General features: G+C 42.1%; 2 pseudogenes; both read right to left on the bottom strand.

The window, feature by feature from the left end:
* Positions 1 to 772: 772 nt before the first annotated feature.
* On the bottom strand, positions 773 to 12,170 carry LOC136507211 (protease Do-like 2, chloroplastic; annotated as a pseudogene).
* Positions 12,171 to 12,538: 368 nt separating this feature from the next.
* LOC136455911 (uncharacterized) lies at positions 12,539 to 16,875 on the bottom strand (annotated as a pseudogene).
* Between the last annotated feature and the right edge of the window lie 427 nt (positions 16,876 to 17,302).

Raw genomic sequence — 17,302 nt, 5'->3', positions numbered from 1 at the left:
TTGTATAAAGTTTAACACCGTTAGGGGTGGATGACGGAGTAGGGACAAACTGGTGCTTCGTGAATGGCACAGTAGGGGTAAATTCACAAAGTCAAAAAATAGGGGTAAAATCACAATTTCGATACAAAACGAGGGTACAAACGCAAGAGCCCCAATCCTAAATTATGATGTTATCATACCGAAGTCATTAGCACTGGATTCAAAGCAACTCCATTTGCTTGTTAAACATGGTCATTCATACGTTATGTACATGGTCTGAAAGGTTACAAATACAAAGGTGTGAAATCAGATTTGAATCTGCTACCTTCATGCCTTCATGCGTGCTTGCCAGGTGCCAGCCGCAGCTCGTTCCCTTACCCGATGCTACGAAGCATGTCCACTTTCGCCTGCTTATCCCATCTTCTGAGATGAGGTACTCCAGTCCTGAGGGCAGAGCACCCATTGATACAGCAAACCAGAATTCATTTTGTACAAATTTCAGGTGATATGAATAAACAAAACTGAAACATAGTATAACAACTAAACTATAATGCACGATGCCCAATTAACTATCAAAAATCAGATATGTATGGCAATAGACTTTCTTCAGACTGTTTAGTAGCCGGGTCCTTCACCTTAAGAAAACTCAAGCAATTCATCTTCTGGACACATGGCTCTAGCAACTCTGAATAATAAACTATATAAAGCATAACTCCATGAATTACAAAAACTAAAGGAAACATGACATCCTATAGATATTCTTTGTTCTGCAATATCAATAAGAGAGCAGGCGTAAAACCAACAAAATTTCTGGACGATCTATTGCATATTTGCAAGTCCAGAGGTTTACAGGATTGCTGATGGACAATTGTACAATCCCTCAATTCCTGACTGCCTAAAAAATGAAGATGAATAAATCATCCTGTGGCTCCTAATGTACAACATAACTCTTAATTCTGTCTATGCTAACATACAACATGACTCAGCTTTGCCGCAAGGTACGTGTGTGCCTACACAATGGGAGAGTACTCCTGCCGCCATTGTTCGCCGGCACATGCTTTCATTTCACTGGCCTCACTGCAGATTTAACTGAAACTTCATGCTCAGTAGCTCATCCATTAAAAAAGAATGATCATGCCCACAAGAGACAATCGATTCCCATTTCAAAATTTGTGACAGGACTTTCACCAAAATCTTCGCTTGTTTTTTGTATGTTATTCTTTGTTTCTACATATGGTTCTGATAGATCAGATGACCGTATAGACGGTATGGCATGTTCCTTGAGAATGTCTGATGATGCAGCAGCCGCTTCTTCTCGATGCAAAACAACAAGGAAGTCGTCTTCGAATTCAAACGTCAGGAACTTATCTTTACAAGCTACACATTTGAGTCAAACCATGATAAGGTGAGAAGGAAAGGAATCTGAAGGTGTTAGGAATTCATTGAACATTAGGCAGTCAGTACTTACTGTCCACAAGATGAGCAAGGTGATGGATATTCTTTATTGTGGTTCCGTTTAGTTTCATGACCTGGTAACATTATTGGTCAATGTAACCCGTAAATTCCAATTCACACGCATAAGAAAGACAACCAAAAGGTAGAAGAGGTTTACTTGTTGATTGCCCATGTGCTCGTATCCGATGTTGACCTCGTGTGCCAAAACCTAGATGGCAGTAGTTAATCAAGAGCATAATAGCATAGCAAACCACAAAATTAGTCGACTGAACTAGCCACAAAATAAAGCATACCTGTGAGACAATAACAATTTGCTCGCCCTCAAAGGTTGCTAGAGAGTAACGTGCTTTTGCTAACAATTTCAACTGTATATGAAGATAAGATGACAACACTAACAATAAGAAAATGCATGCCTCAGGACAAAAGTAAGCTGCAAGCAAGATTAGCATGCTAATGGTGAAATTACCCCTAATGTATCTTCACACTCCTCCCTGTACATGAACAAAAATTTATGATTTAGTAACTAAAAGCTTCATGATATCACTAGTCCTAAAAGGGGAAGTCCACTGGTTACTTACTCTATAAATGGTTCTGTTAAAGGTGTGAAGACAAGGCCGGCAACTATCAGATAAGAAGGTTGGCCACCCTCGACATGAAACGGCACCTTAATTAAGAATTCAGATTCTTGTTAAAAGTGCACCGGTGAAATTTGCATTTCAAGTTTTTGGTAAGATGAGGGTTTTCAGTATCTCACCAAATGTTTTCTTGGCTGCAAAATAGTTTGGACTTTCATGGAATTGCCATCACGAATGATTCCTAGCTGAGCAATATCACCTGCATACCTGAATAATGAAACCATCAAATTTTACTGCAACACATGCTCTAGTGTAGGAAAAGATGTAGCTCCATAGATTTTAAATAAAGATGCAACAGAATATCAGATATATAGAACATACACATTGCATTGGAAACAAAACAAGGATGATTTAGATGGATCAAGTTTGTAACAATGTATTCATATCCAGAGGAGGCCTATAACATTAAGAGGGATTCCACATAAGGGCTTGTCCACCCCAATCCGCATGGTGGATTGAGGCTTATATGCCAGTGGGTGACTGAACAATAAATTTTACCCATCCATACCCAAAGCACGTGATTCGCATATAATGCCTAATCACATGTTGACACAATATCCAATCATTACTGTTTCTGGAAGATGAACCAAAGTGAAATACAAAACTTTGGACAACATAAAATTGTCATTATTCGAAGGTTCAGCCGCATATAAAAAATGTTTAAGAAACATAGGGAAAAGCAATGTTTTCTGCAAAAGATAACATCAACAAATTATGAAAAGAATGAAAGCTATCAGGAATAAGCTACAAAACTTACTTTTGGCTTGTGAGATAGCGGAAAGCAATCCGTTCTGTGGACCGAAACGGTACTGTTGCTTCACATCCTACTGCGATGCCATCAAAGCTAATAATTACATCTCCCTGGAGACAAAACAAACTGATAAGCTTAAACAGACGAAGCAAATACAGTTTGGACAATCATTAACCCAGAAAGATCCATTTCAATAAAAAACAAGGAAAACTGAAGGCATTCAAATCTGTGAACTGGATCATATTAGTGAATGTTACCTTTCGCAAAACACTGCTTGCTGGAGCAGTAGGCTCAACCCGACGAACAAGAACACCCTTCAAGAGAAAAGCAAGATGGCATGTCATAGGGACACACTGGACTAACTGACTAAGCTTAGAGCTGTGCTCAAAGCTAAGGACCAACTATTAGTATTTAGAGGACAATTTTTTTTCTAGATAATTTTAAAATAACAACTTTTAGAACGCTGTATGGATATGCAAGGTACTCTCAGCCAGAAACCATAACTACCAAGTAGTAATCCCACCTAATGTAACTAACTCACAAACAACAAGGTGCATTTAACTAACTACTAAGGCATAATTTATCTCTTTATCTGCTTTTATTTTTAATTTTATTGCAATATAGGATATTTCATGGTATGTGATAACTCAAACCACTCTCAACAATATCATGCTTATCAAATGTGGAAGTACAGGAGCACCTACAGTATGCAAGATGATCAGTGCAGCCATAGATTACACAGGTCTCAACAGGGAAAGAGCGGCTAAACCATCTAGAACTGTGCTTGTGTGTGCATCGGAGTACACTTGAAAATATATACTTCAATATTTACAAGTTGAAGTTCATAAGATACAGGTAGCCTACCTCGCTTGAAGGTACTTTTAAGCTTTCACGCAATGCCGGATTTTCCAATTTCTGAAGTAAGACACCCAAACAAGGAAATCCTACATATTTTTTGGAAACATTGAGCACAACTTCAACATAGTAGGGCTAGACATCTCACAAAGTTAGTGTACTGGAATACGGTTTTACTAAGTAATGCACACTCAATATTCTTACAATTAGGAACTAACTATAACATGTTTAATGAATAAAATTTTTCTTCAAGGGAAGTTCCTTCTGACTTTATGTAGTGCAAAGGTAGCATCTATTTGAAATGTCTGGTTGAATTTACAAACCAACTTATTAAAAAAAAGGGAATAGGTCGATATCTGTAGCTAACTAGGTAAAGTAGACACCGTTTTTGCTTGCTTATCTTTAAAACAAAGAATAATTACCTGTGTACTTTCCATTTTTCTGATAGTCATTTAAGAAATGGGATACAACTGTAGTTGGAATAACATATCCAATATTTTCAGCTTCATCTGACCTGTACACCTAAACAAAACACATAATGAGAAAGAAAATAGAAAGAAAAAAAAACACTTGCATCCTCTTCAATTAAGTCTACCTATTTGTGTATCATCATGCTTAGTGCTACTACCTTCGTTAACAAATACTTGTCATCTGAATCTTTGATCAAACACTGATCACCATTGCAATCGTTACTTTTCTCTAACATGATTGAAGTTTGTATTTTATAACTACCCTCGCAAAAAAGTGCCTTTCATATCTAATTACTATCTTCTATGAACATATGCGAAAGAGCCTGCTACCTGACTGGTTAGCAGGGCTCAAGTAGCACCCAGGTCCTGGGTTCAACTCCCGGGGGAGCAAATTATACTGTGGGGGCAAACTTTTGCAGGTGAGTTTTTTTCTGTTAGCATATGGCAAACTTCAAATAGAAATGGAGTAGGAGTTTTGATTGATAAGAGCCTCAAGGATGGTGTGGTGGAGGTGAGGAGGCAAGGGGATAGGATCATCTTAGCTAAACTTGTTATTAGTGATATGGTCTTAAACGTAATTAGTGTGTATGCCCCACAAGTAGGCCATGGTGAGAGTGCTAAGAGGCTTTTCTGGAAGACTTAGATGGCTTGGTTAGAGCTGTTCCTAGTAGCGAAAAGCTCTTTATAGGAGGTGATCTTAATGGCCATGTAGGTACTTCAAGTGCAGGTTTCGAGGCAGCTCATGGGGGTTTCGGTTATGGTAGTAGAACCAGGAGGGAGAGGAAGTCTTAGACTTTGCTGTAGCTTTTGATCTAATGATAGCTAACAATTTCTTTAGTAAGAGACAGTCCCATTTAGTGACCTTTAGTAGCGGCCAATACTCTAGTCAAATCGACTTTGTCCTTACAAGGAGGGATAAACAAGCATGCGTGGACTGTAAGGTGATACCTGGAGAATGTGTGGTCTCTCAACACAAGCTGCTGGTGGCTGACTTCCGCTTTCTGGTGCAAGCTCGTAGGAACAAACAAGCTAGGGTTGCTAGAACGAAGTGGTGGAAATTGGAAGGGGAGGCATCAAAGGTCTTTAAGGAAAGGGTTATTGATGAGGGCCCTTGGAAGGATGAAGGCGATGCAAACAACATGTGGGAGAAGATGGCAACATACGTTCGGAAGGTTGCTTCAGAGGTGCTTGGAGTGACCAAAGGGAGCAGATGCGACTCGAAAGACGCTTGGCGGTGGAATGAAGATGTGCAAAAGGCTATTAAGGAAAAGAAGGAGTGCTATAAGCGCTTGTACCAGGACAGGTGTGCAGACAACATAGAGAAGTACAAGGTGGCAAAGAAGACTGCAAAACGAGCGATGAGTGAGGCAAAGGGGCGTGCCTACAAGGACCTTTACCGATGTTTGAGTACGAAGAAAGGGGAGAAGGACATTTATAGGATGGCTAGGGCTCGCGATAGGAAGACAAGGGACTTCAACCAAGTTAGGTGTATAAAGGATGAGAGGGAGCAGCCCTTGGTGAAGGAGGATGAGATTAGGCATAGATGGCAAGAGTATTTTGATAAATTATTCAATGGTGAGAACGAGAACACCAATGTTCAGCTGGACGACTTGTTTGATGACACTAATAGGCGCTTTGTGCGAAGGATTCAAGAATCGAAGGTCAGATAAGCCCTGAAAAGGATGAAAGGGGACAAAGCGATGGGCCCTGATGGTATCCGAATCAAGGTGTGGAGATGTCTCGGGGATATAGTTATAGTATGGCTAACCAAGATGTTCAACAATATCTTTCGATCGAACAAGATGCCTGAGAAGTGGAGAAGAAGCATATTGGTACCAATCTACAAGAACAAGGGAGACATCCAAAGTTGCACTAATTATCGGGGAATTAAGTTGATGAGCCACACTATAAAACTATGGGAGAGAGTCATCGAGCAGCGCCTGTGAGGAATGACGCAGATATCTACAAACCAATTTGGTTTTCATGCCCAGAAGGTCAACCACAAAAGCAATCTTCCTAATAAGACAAGTTATGGAGCGGTTCAGAGAGCAGAAGAAGGACCTACATATGATTTTCATTGACTTGGAGAAGACTTATGACAAGATACCAAGAAATGTTATATGGTGGGCTTTAGACAAACATAAAGTCCCATCAAAGTACGTGACCCTCATCAAGGACATGTACAACAATGCTGTGACTAGTGTTCGAACAAATGATGGTAACACAGATCACTTCCCAATTAAAATAGGACTTCATCAAGGATCAGCCTTGAGCCCGTATCTCTTTGCCTTGGTAATGGATGAGATTACCAGGAACATTCAAGGGGATATCCCTTGGTGTATGTTATTCGCTGATGATGTAGTGTTAGTAGACGAAAGACAGGCGGGAGTAAATAGGAAACTAGAGTTGTGGCGGCAGACCCTTGAGTCTAAAGATTTTAAATTAAGCAGAACTAAAACCAAATACATGAGATGTGACTTTAGCGGAGCTGCACAGGAGGAGGGAGATGTGAGTTTGGAAGGTTCCTAAAAAGGATATCTTTCGTTATCTAGGATCGATGCTATAGAGGGATGGAGATATTGATGTGACGTTAGCCATAGAATCAAAGCAAGGTGGATCAAGTGGAGACAAGCTTCTGACATTCTTTGTGACAAGAGGGTGCCACAAAAGCTAAAAGGCAAGTTTTATAGAACGGCGATTAGACCGGCTATGAGAATGTTGGCCTACAAAGATTCGACATGTTCAACAACTGAGTGTTGTAGAAAAGCGTATGTTGCGATGGATTTGTGGTCACACAAGAATGGACCGAGTTAGGAACGATGATATACGTGACCACCTAGGGGTAGCACCAATTGAAGAAAAGCTTGTTCAACATCGGTTGAAGTGGTTTGGCCATGTCCAAACGAGACCTTCAGAGGCACCAGTGCATTGTGAAGTCCTAAGCCAATCTAATAATGTGAGGAGAGGTAGAGGTAGACCGAAATTGACATGGGGGGCAATAAAAAGAGATTTGAAAGCTTGAGATATACCTAGATATCTATGTTTGAATAGGAGTGACTAGGGGCTCTTGGTGGGTTTCAACTCTAGCCTACCCCAACTTGCTTGGGACTGACAGGCTTTGTTGTTGTTGTTGAGCATATGGCAAACTTCGTTAAATAGTTTGTCATGCACCCACTTCTTGATGGTGAAGTGAGAGGACTGAAGAAATACTAAAAAGCGCAAAATGGGAAATATTGCTAAAATGTGGAGTGGAAAGTATTTGTGAACAAATAAAACTGTCAAAGTGGCAAGTATTTGTAACTGGTGGAAGCAATATATTGCATACCCTGATCTAAAGCATAAAAGTACCCTCAAAGAAGACAATGAAAAAATGAACGCATGTGATTCTGATCCATAAGCAAGGGTAAATACCAATTCAAGTTTATCTAGAGTGATCATTACCAGAGCATATCAAAATCCAGAACTATGCCTGTTTCTGAACGTTGAGTAGCTATTGATTTTAAAATATAAATCTACCTATGTTTTTAATCTGTTCAGATATACTGGGTTGTCCATCAATTATGTCCAAAACCACAAGTCACCTGTCCAGGTACCAGTAATGTGACGAGTAAAAGTACCTGAAATGCCCATACCAATGCACTCCCCTTGTTCATTAAAGGCTGGTCCCCACTGTTTCCTAAACAAAAGACCAGGACAACAAATCAGCTCATCATTTCCAGGAATTCTGGTAAGGACGAAGATAGGTCAATGCTCTAACTATCATCGTATAGCAAATAGCAGACTAGTGAGCCTTTTTTTAAGGCGGATTGCAAAGGACAAACCAGAATTTATGGCTGCGTCATTTGAATGCCAAGAAGATCTGATGTCCCATGTGCATATGGAGTGACCTGGGCTATTCCAAAGGAAACAGTGTAAGTTCAATCATTCGGTTGAATATATATCAAATATAATTATTAGAGAACATTTTCAGAACAGTTGCTTCGCTTTCTCAATGTATCTAAAGCAATGTTGTATTGGGCTATCTTTCTGCATACAAGTTCAACGCAGAAAAAGAAAAAATAAGTCATTTGACAACTAGTCACTTTTTTATTTCATTCTTTTTGGAAAATAGTAACTATTTGAGAATTGAAGACCAAGATGATTATGGCTACACCTAACCAGATATAGAAGACGACAGCAGTATATGACTGGAGAATAAAAACGATGGACCAGTCTCCCAAACAAATGAACTCAGAAGTCAGAACTGATCACAGGAAGTCAGGAATCAATGAAACATAGCATAATTTGTTCTTAATCCTACCAACATGCACTGGACAACTAAAAAGGAGCATGGGATCAGGTTGTAACATTTTGGAGAAATGATACAGCTACTGCATCCTGAACCGTGACTAGGGGCTCATGTTGGGTTTCAACTCTAGCCTACCCCAACTTGCTTGGGACTAAAAGGCTTTGTTGTTGTTGTTGTTATACAGCTACTGCATGCAAGAAATATCATTGCTTTTCTCCTCGTTGAGGCAAGAGTCAAATGAAAAAGACAGATACAGAGAATTGAAGCATCCAAGATATAGCACCTCAATGCGTGATACAACGCCTTTTGTTACTGATATAGTGTCTCCACCAAGAGGATACCCCACAACAGTTACTGAATCCTGTCATAAGTTTGAACATAAGAGCAATGTTATACAGCATGAAGTAAATGTGAAGTACTTTTTCATATATAACTAGAAACAAGCAAGAGCAAATAATGACTTCAGCTCTGACAGAAACTTTTATGGTGTTCATGTGCTATTAACCAAGCACTACATTTTACAGTTGCAAGTTACCAAAAAGTTTGCCTGAAACTATAGTTTTAAGCGTTTAACTGTACCTGTGGTGACTAGCCAGAGAGGGTAAAAACCCAATATTCACATACACAGATCATTAAAGGTCCAGTAAACACAATCATGACGATAATTGGTTACCTGAAGGCATGGCAAACGACCAAAATGAAGTGCCTCTGTTCCTCTCCAGAACTCTTCATTCTCAACAGATAGCAATGCAAGATCACATTCGGTACCCCTAGCTAAAACCTGTAAATCACTTTGTCAGTTGACTTCTTACAAAGTCAAGTTTTATAAAATTAAATAAATAGTCAAATACCTTGCCTCAAAAGATTCCTAAGCATATGTGGTAACTTTTAATGTTGGTCTCAAAAGAGTAAGTATATTGAAAATTAGAAAAATAATTACAATTGTGGTTCTTTTAATAATTCCCAGGTCCCAATGGTGGAGCTTCCAATAGTCCAGTCCCACCAGTACAGTCGAATATGGTTGAAAAGCTAAGTTGACTTGCAATGGATATTAGATGTAAGAAAATGAACAGAAGACAGACTTAGGGATCCAGGGTTTAAGCACAATCTTGTTTCAGATAATTCAGATTCACAATAAACTGATAGTTACCTTACTTCAAGAGAATTTCAATGTTCATTGCATAAACATTTTGATTGCGCACTCAAGAAAAAAAAAGATATTTTGACAAATCTTGAAAGCAGCATTGCTATAGGTGATTTACCTTGGCAATATACTTTTTATCATCTCCCCTTCTCTTTACTTTGACCTGCAACGAGAAGCAGCCTTACCTTAACAAATTAACTGACATTCCTAAACTCTTATCCATAGAAAAAACTAATGGTACATCGATATCTTCAACTGCTAGTAGCTCAAAATTTTAAATCAAAATAGTACAGAAAAAGAGAGTGACAAACCGAAGTAAAATAAAAACATGAAGAGATAAAGCTGCCCAGTTGAATAATCACCTGGGTGTAGTGCTCAACGCAATGTGGCATTTGTCAAGAGTTTGCCATCCCCAATCATAAAAGCACTGTAAAATGACATGTCATGTAAGATACACAAAGAGCTTCTAAGTTCAAGACATGTGAAATCATAATCTTCAAAATGAGTGGCCTCATCCAAAAGATATGCATAAATTTCAAAACATGTAAGGTAAGAATATCTGTCATAAGATAAACAAAGGTACCAAAATCAACTAATGTGATCACAAAAGCCCTAGCATGTTGATGACCTAAAGCAGGATGCCTATCACAATGAAAACATCATTATGTTTACAGCCTTAGTCGCAAGTGGTCTAATCAGTACAAGAACGGAAATGCTGCAACTTAATCTCTACAAAATTATGAAATCACTTATTGCATCATGATAATTTATATTCCACACCTGCATACATCCCCACCCACCTAGAAATGCACAACAGATGAAATTTTTATATGGAAGAAGTAAAATCAGCAATTGAACCAGATACACACATGTTATATCAACAGTTCAACACTTACCTCCCCACTACTTGAATGTTGCCTTTGCTTCTGCCAAGGAAGACCATAATCGGTGTGCGATATGAGTGCAGTAGACCCTAACAGGAGAGAAACTAATTCAGGTGAAAAGGACATGACTAATCACAAAACAAAGCAAAGTCTTACTCAACAGAACAAGATCTTTGAGCAAACTAGAGCCCTGTGCTTGACATAATATACTGAAAAGGAAGTTGCAATACGAATATGACAAAGCAAGTACTTAGCGCACACATGAATATATCTTGATGAAATATAGACTACTATAATATGGAAAAGTAAGCATTATCAATAGCCAGGGGCATGTATTCTTGAAGCCTACCTTGACAACAGCATTAAGGAATTTGTCCTCTTCAAGATCATCAAAGTCAGCAACCTGATGTAACCGCACAGTTAGCATAAGAGAAGGTTTGTAAGATTTTGGGGCAACATTTAATCAAGCATTACATGTGGATTGCAGTGAAAAGGAAGAAGAAGAAATGTACATGGATGAAGATGGGTGTGTTTTATTAGCACTCACAGGTGCATGGGCACATGCATAAGATGATGAAAGAGTATAAAACCACCATAAGAGATTCATTCAGACTGAAGAGAGCATGGTTTATAACTGAGGCGGTGTGAACTTACAAAAAGAAAGTGCAAACTGACTCAAATCCAGAATGGAGAAGTGCAATTAATAGTTTGAACAGACGACACCCCACCCTCAGGCCACAGCATACAATCCACACAGACGACAATGTATAGGGTAACCCAAAGCACCCAGGCACCCAGCCAAACAACAGTAAGCATGTTGACATGGAAGCGAAATGAAGTGGCAAATCTTATCCTCGCTCTAATTGCCATTGATTCTACTCTGGAATGCAGAGGATGGGAAGATTTACTCCACATGTAAAAAAAGCTATATGGCCCCTCATTCAATTGTGAAACTACAGCTGTTAAGCAGTATTCAATTCTATAGACTAGCATGCTACTGTGCAGCCTGTAAAGTTGTAAACCAAACACGAGAAAAATGGATGCGCCTCGGAACTGGACTCCTGAAATCGACGGCAAGCCCCCGTCGAGGAGGAAGAAGGAAGGAGGAGTAAAAATATCAAAAAAACAAAAAATAGAAAAAAAAATAAAAAAAAATAAAAAAAAAAAAAAAAAAAAAAAAAAAAAACAAAAAAAAAAAAAAAAAAAAAAAAAAGAAAAAAAAAAAAAAAAAAAAAAAAAAAAAAAAAAAAAAAAAAAAAAAAAAAAAAAAAAAAAAAAAAAAACAAAAAAAAAAAAAGATAAAAAACCCCCTCCCCCCCCCCCCCCCCCCCACCGCGCCACCGCTACCGCCTCCCCATGCTGCGCCGCTTCTTCGACACCCCCTCCACCTGCGCGCACGGGCACCCCACGCCCACAGGCAACACAGGAGCAAAGTTTCAGTCGGCCACCGCACCTTCCAGAGAAGGAAGAAGCACAACTGGCATTCGCACCGCGCGCGTCGGGCAAGAGCCACTGACAAGTAGTGAGACGCAATGGTACCTCGTCAAAGCGCCGGAGCGCGCGCCGGCCCCGCGGCTGCTGGCGCGGCGGCGGGCGACGAACGGCGGGGCGGAGGCGGCACGAGCAGGAGGCCGAGGCCGTGTACGATGGCGGTGGAGGGGAAGGGGGAGGAGCGCCGGGGAGACCAAGAGCGCGGCGACGCACGCCATTGCTGCTGCTGCTGCGGCTGGCGACGCGCGTGGTTGATTGGGTGTTTGTTTCCGTCCCCCTACCTAGAGACTAGAGAGTGAGCGGCGAGCTCTATCCCTCTATAGGCTTTTCGGTTAGGGGGGGGGGGGGCCATCACGTGCGGGTCACGTGAGATAATTATATCTGTGTCTGGCCCAACAAGGCAAACAATCTACACGGCGTGTTGTTGAAATGTGCAGAATATATGTCGGCATTTGCAAGCTCAAGTTCAGATACCGTAGAAGATTCTTCATGTGCAGCTAACAATAAACAGAAAGTATTTCCAATCTAAGAAATGGTATATAACGTATGACCACTCATCATCAAAACTTTTTGGTAAGCATTCAAAACCCATGAAAGGTCTCTTGGAGAAGCGTTCTAATAACAGGGCATCAATCTACCAGAACCGTTCTCTACAGAAACGGCTTATCCCTGAAGGAACAAGCAAAAACGAGAACACAGGATTAAAGATGCCCAGAATGGTCCACAAAGACAGAGTTACATCAGAACTCCAGCAGTATTGTCAAGCGCCTTCTTTGTAATCTTGAATTTGCCAGCCAAGTCCTTCCCGGTGTCCTCGGCCATCACATGCTGCTTGATGAACAGCACAATGCCATCCCTCAATATCTCGAGCTCCGGAAGACCGGCGACACGAGTAAAGGACATTCCACACCCGTGCGTCATCTTTCTGTAGTAAGGTCTCAAACAGCATCTGGAAATGTGAGATCCCTTGCTGGAGTCATCTCCACTGGGTTGGCCAGGTTAACCACCTTCAGAGTTGCGAGGGAGAGCGTGAAGTTTGACAGCATCTCTGCAACTAGTTTTGCAAGGTTCATGGATCGACTTGACTCCATATTATCTAGCTCCTTAAAATGGTCCCAGATGCAGTACTGAACAAAGTAGAAAACAAATAATCAGAAAGAGAGCCTTTGATCACCACCTATGCTGAAAGCAAGGCTGCAAGCACTACAAGTAATAGCTAGACAAGATTCTTTCCAAATCCGAGTTAGTCCATGTAAGCTACCATCTGGCAATGCTAATGTGGTATTAGCACCATACCAATATGAAAAACACAAGTTGAAATTCACTGACGTCTTGAGCTGTCATAATAGAATGTCGATTCATACTAAATTCATTTATTTCAGAAAGGGGTGGCCTAAAAATGGATACACGTAAAATAAATCCACATAAGCTACCTGAGAAAAAGTAATTTCTGAGCCAAACAAGCTTTAATATAAATAGCAAACATGATAAATACAACAATATACCTGCAAGCTGAACTTGTGATTTTTCTCATGGTTGCATAGCTTGGAAGCAAGGACTGTGTAATACTTATTGAACATCTTCTCATGCAGACAACAGTCAACAATGACCCTTATAATTTCTCGGTCCTGCATATCAAGCACAGGAAAAGGCATACATCAATAATATTGTCAAATACATGCACAACAACTAATCGAACATTGATGCATGCCTGCTTCCCAGAAAGGCCCAGCCTCAAGAGCTTCTCAAAAGCATCTACATAGTCTTCAGCACTCATTATAATACAAAAGATTGCTCTTCGTATGTCAGTGTTCATCCGCTGAGCAGCTGCAAGCTGAAGAAGTTTTTGTGTCTCTACAACATCCTTGCTTGTAACAGCTGCAACATCTTCGACATTAGCTACTGTGGATGGAACATCCCCAGACAACCACCATTGCCCTTTCTTATCAGGGTCCAAAAGCCTACTCCATGTTAGCCCACGCAAGAGGACATCTTCTGCCTTAAGCTGTCAATATGTAAAAAAGGAAAATAAAATAAAATAAGTGTTAACTGCATTCTGAAATCACAATTCATAACACAGATGATGGGCAAGTCATTCTGGTTCAAACCTTTTGAAGCCACTTTTTTATTCGAGTATGGTGTGAAGGATCCTCTTTAGGCCCTTTTCTTATTGTTCTTAATGTCACATATGGTCTCAAGCATAAATTCCATCTGAGCAGTAAGTGAAAACCATTCAGACAAATTAAAAACCTACGTGGAAAGTGATGCTTCTTAAATAGGTGCATTGAACAACATAAACTTACTCTTCTGCTACATATATCAGTCTTCCCATCTTCTCGAACACCAGAGTGCAATTTAAGCTGATTCACAGAGTTCTGAATACTAAGGACAAAATCTTTCATAGTACCTGGATCATCTCCCCTCAGCTTCATTCCACAGCCTGCCCATTTAGATGAAAACAAACTCTCAGCTTCACTCAGAGACAGAAAAAGAGGGTACGGTACTCTATACATGAATAGTTATTATGATGGTTAAATGTTTCAGTTGAGTTACTATTGAAATGTGATATAACACCATACACTGTAGGATGGTCAACACTGTAGAGACATCCAGCTCTGTCAAGCGCTTGCTCAGAATCGACAGAAGATCATACACAAGATCGCTGTTAATATCGGACAACATGATGCACTAATCAATATTATGAGAATTTATGATTGATGTGGCTTTAAAACATATTATGCTGTTCCATTCGAATCACAAACCTTGAGATGACACCAAATATACACAAATAGCAGAAGAGTAAGGTAAGATTTCTCAGAGATAGACCATCTTCTTTTTGAGTACTCATCCTGCCACAAGAGAAACACAAATAGTATCAGCTCAATAAAAAAATCCATTAGGATCACCATACAAAAGAATTCAAGAATCCTCGAGGTAAGCAGATATACAGAGAACATAACAAGTCATATTTATCTTCGTAATAAGAAGAGTGATACCTCAAACGACTTAGCAATAGAGGCAAGGATCTTGGCACTGAAGTCAATACCAACCAAGCATGCCATGCCTGCCAACAAAGGCTGCAAACACAGCAGCATATCTGCAAAAAACAACAAAGCATTAGTTTTTGCAGTAGTAAACTATATCAAATTCTGACAAGACTGAGACTATCATATTCATACGAAAATGGGGTTTGTAACAAATACCACTAAGTGCTTAATCAATCTAAAGAAAAGATTTATATGGTTGATTGAGAGAGACCCTTAACTGTTCATTGCCGCGAGGTCCTCGGGAACAACTAGCCAAAACCTTCATCCCCGATTATCTGAGAGCCCAACACTTCGTGGAACAGACTGTGATAGATAAAAGCAACAAAAAACGGAAAAACAGTACCCCATGGTTAATCAAGACCCGCCAAAAAAAAATCTGAAAGACAGGTGGTAGAGAAATATCAGAAGAAATGAGAGATCTTGTAGTCTAGGTGTTTGTACTCGAAAAGCGTGGCAATTTCCTGAGTAATGGACTCCACGTTGACTCTGAAAGTCTGTTCAGAAGTCCTGATGCATAGCAAACATTAGGTCATACATGGGAATACACTCACAAACTAAAAATGATAAATACATGTGGCAACAATCAAGTAAATATAAGATAGAATTTAGGCTCAAACCTCTTACTCTGCGACGCATCTGGGCAATTTCTTCTGATTCTGAATTGGAAGCATTACGCAAACTCGGAGGTACATGCTTCCCTTTTGATTCTGTGGGCAGTTCAACCACATTAGGCTCTCCATCCTCAGATTCCAGAAGTGCTCCACCATTCTCTTCATCCATGTCAACACCTTCGTCATCTGGTTCGTTCATCTCTGAGTCATCCTCCATCTTCTTTTTCCTTTTCCGACCGTTCTCTTCACCCACATCATCCAGTTCCTTCGTTTCCATACCAGCCTTCTTCATCTTCTTCTTCTTCCGACCATTCTCTTCACCCCTGTCATCTGGTTTCCTCCATCTCTGTGTCATCCTTCTTCGCCTTCTTATTTTTTTCTTTTTACCTTTTTTCTTGTCTAAATTAGTGTCATCCGCCACATTCCAATCATATGCCTTTTGTTTCCTCATTCTGAACCAAAGTCGCCACCAAACCCAAGGTCTGCAAAAAGTTCATCCATACCATCATCCGGACCTCCCAACTTTCCTTTCTTCACCTTGAGCTTTTTCTCAAGCTTCCTCTCCATCTCTAGATCATCCTCCATGCTCACAGCTCCACCCATCTCCATCTCAAGATATTCCTGGAAGTTGGACTTAGGCTTCGGGCCTTACCCCACTGCTTCCCTCTTTCTCTCTTCTTCATGCCATCAGGGCATAGATGGCCAACGGGCCGGCGGGCGATGGGGGCCCATGATAGGGCACGGCACGGAAGGGCCCCATCGGGCCCCCGGGCCATGCCGCACCAGTCCATCGTGCCTGGCCAACGGCCCAGGGCACGGTCTGTCGGGCCAATTTCCGTGACGGCCGGCCCGATGAGCCCGGCCTTTTTAGCAGGTCGGGCCGGCCCGAGGCCCACCAAAAGCGACAGAGAGGAGGCCGGAGGGGGAGGCGAGGAGTGGAGGTGGCGGCGGCCGCCGGCGAGCTTCCCCCGGGTCGCTTGAAGCCAGATCCGGTGGAGGAGGCGAGTCCGGCGCGGCAGGTAGCGGCCGGATCCGGCGAAGTAGCTGGCGGAGTTGGCGCCGCGGAGGGGGATGGAGGCCGCTCCGCTCGAAGCCGTGCGGGGGGCGCGAGGAGGAGGCGGAAGATCCAGACGCGCGGGGGGCCGTGGAGGCGGCGGCCGCCACCGCACTCGACGCGTCGCCAGAGGGGCCGTGGAGGTGGAGCTATGGAGGCGGCGGCATGGGATGGGGGAGGCGGAGTGGAGTGGAGGGGGAGGCGGCGGCATGGCCGGGGATGGAGCACGTGTGCCGGCTGCCACGCGCGGACGCGCCCACACCTGGCCGGCGAACGAAGAGAGGGAGCAAGCAGAAGAGAAGAAGAGCGATGCCGCGACGCGAGTGGGGAGCGCCGGAGCGGGAGGGAGGGGAGCCTGAGGGATCGCAGAGCCGAGGGTGGACGCGGATGGGCACGGAGTGGGGCATGGGGCGGGAGGGGAGCGGGACGGGAGGGGGGGATTTAGGGTTCAGGGGGACGGCGGACGGGGGGTGGGGGTGGCCGAGCGGAGCGGCCCGGCTAGCTGGGTCTTAGCAGGCCAGCTTGCCGGGCCGTTTGGTACAGGAGCGCGGCGTGCCGTGCCAGCCCACGGGCCTGAGCAGCGGCCAGGAACGGCCTGCTCCCTCGGGCCGGGCCAGCCCGGGCCCGCAAGTCACCGG

The sequence above is a fragment of the Miscanthus floridulus genome, chromosome 1 (assembly GCF_019320115.1).
Source record: "Miscanthus floridulus cultivar M001 chromosome 1, ASM1932011v1, whole genome shotgun sequence".
Taxonomy (NCBI): Eukaryota; Viridiplantae; Streptophyta; class Magnoliopsida; order Poales; family Poaceae; genus Miscanthus; species Miscanthus floridulus.
The sequence above is the reverse complement of the archived record's forward strand: the minus strand, read 5'-3'. Positions and strand labels throughout refer to the sequence as shown.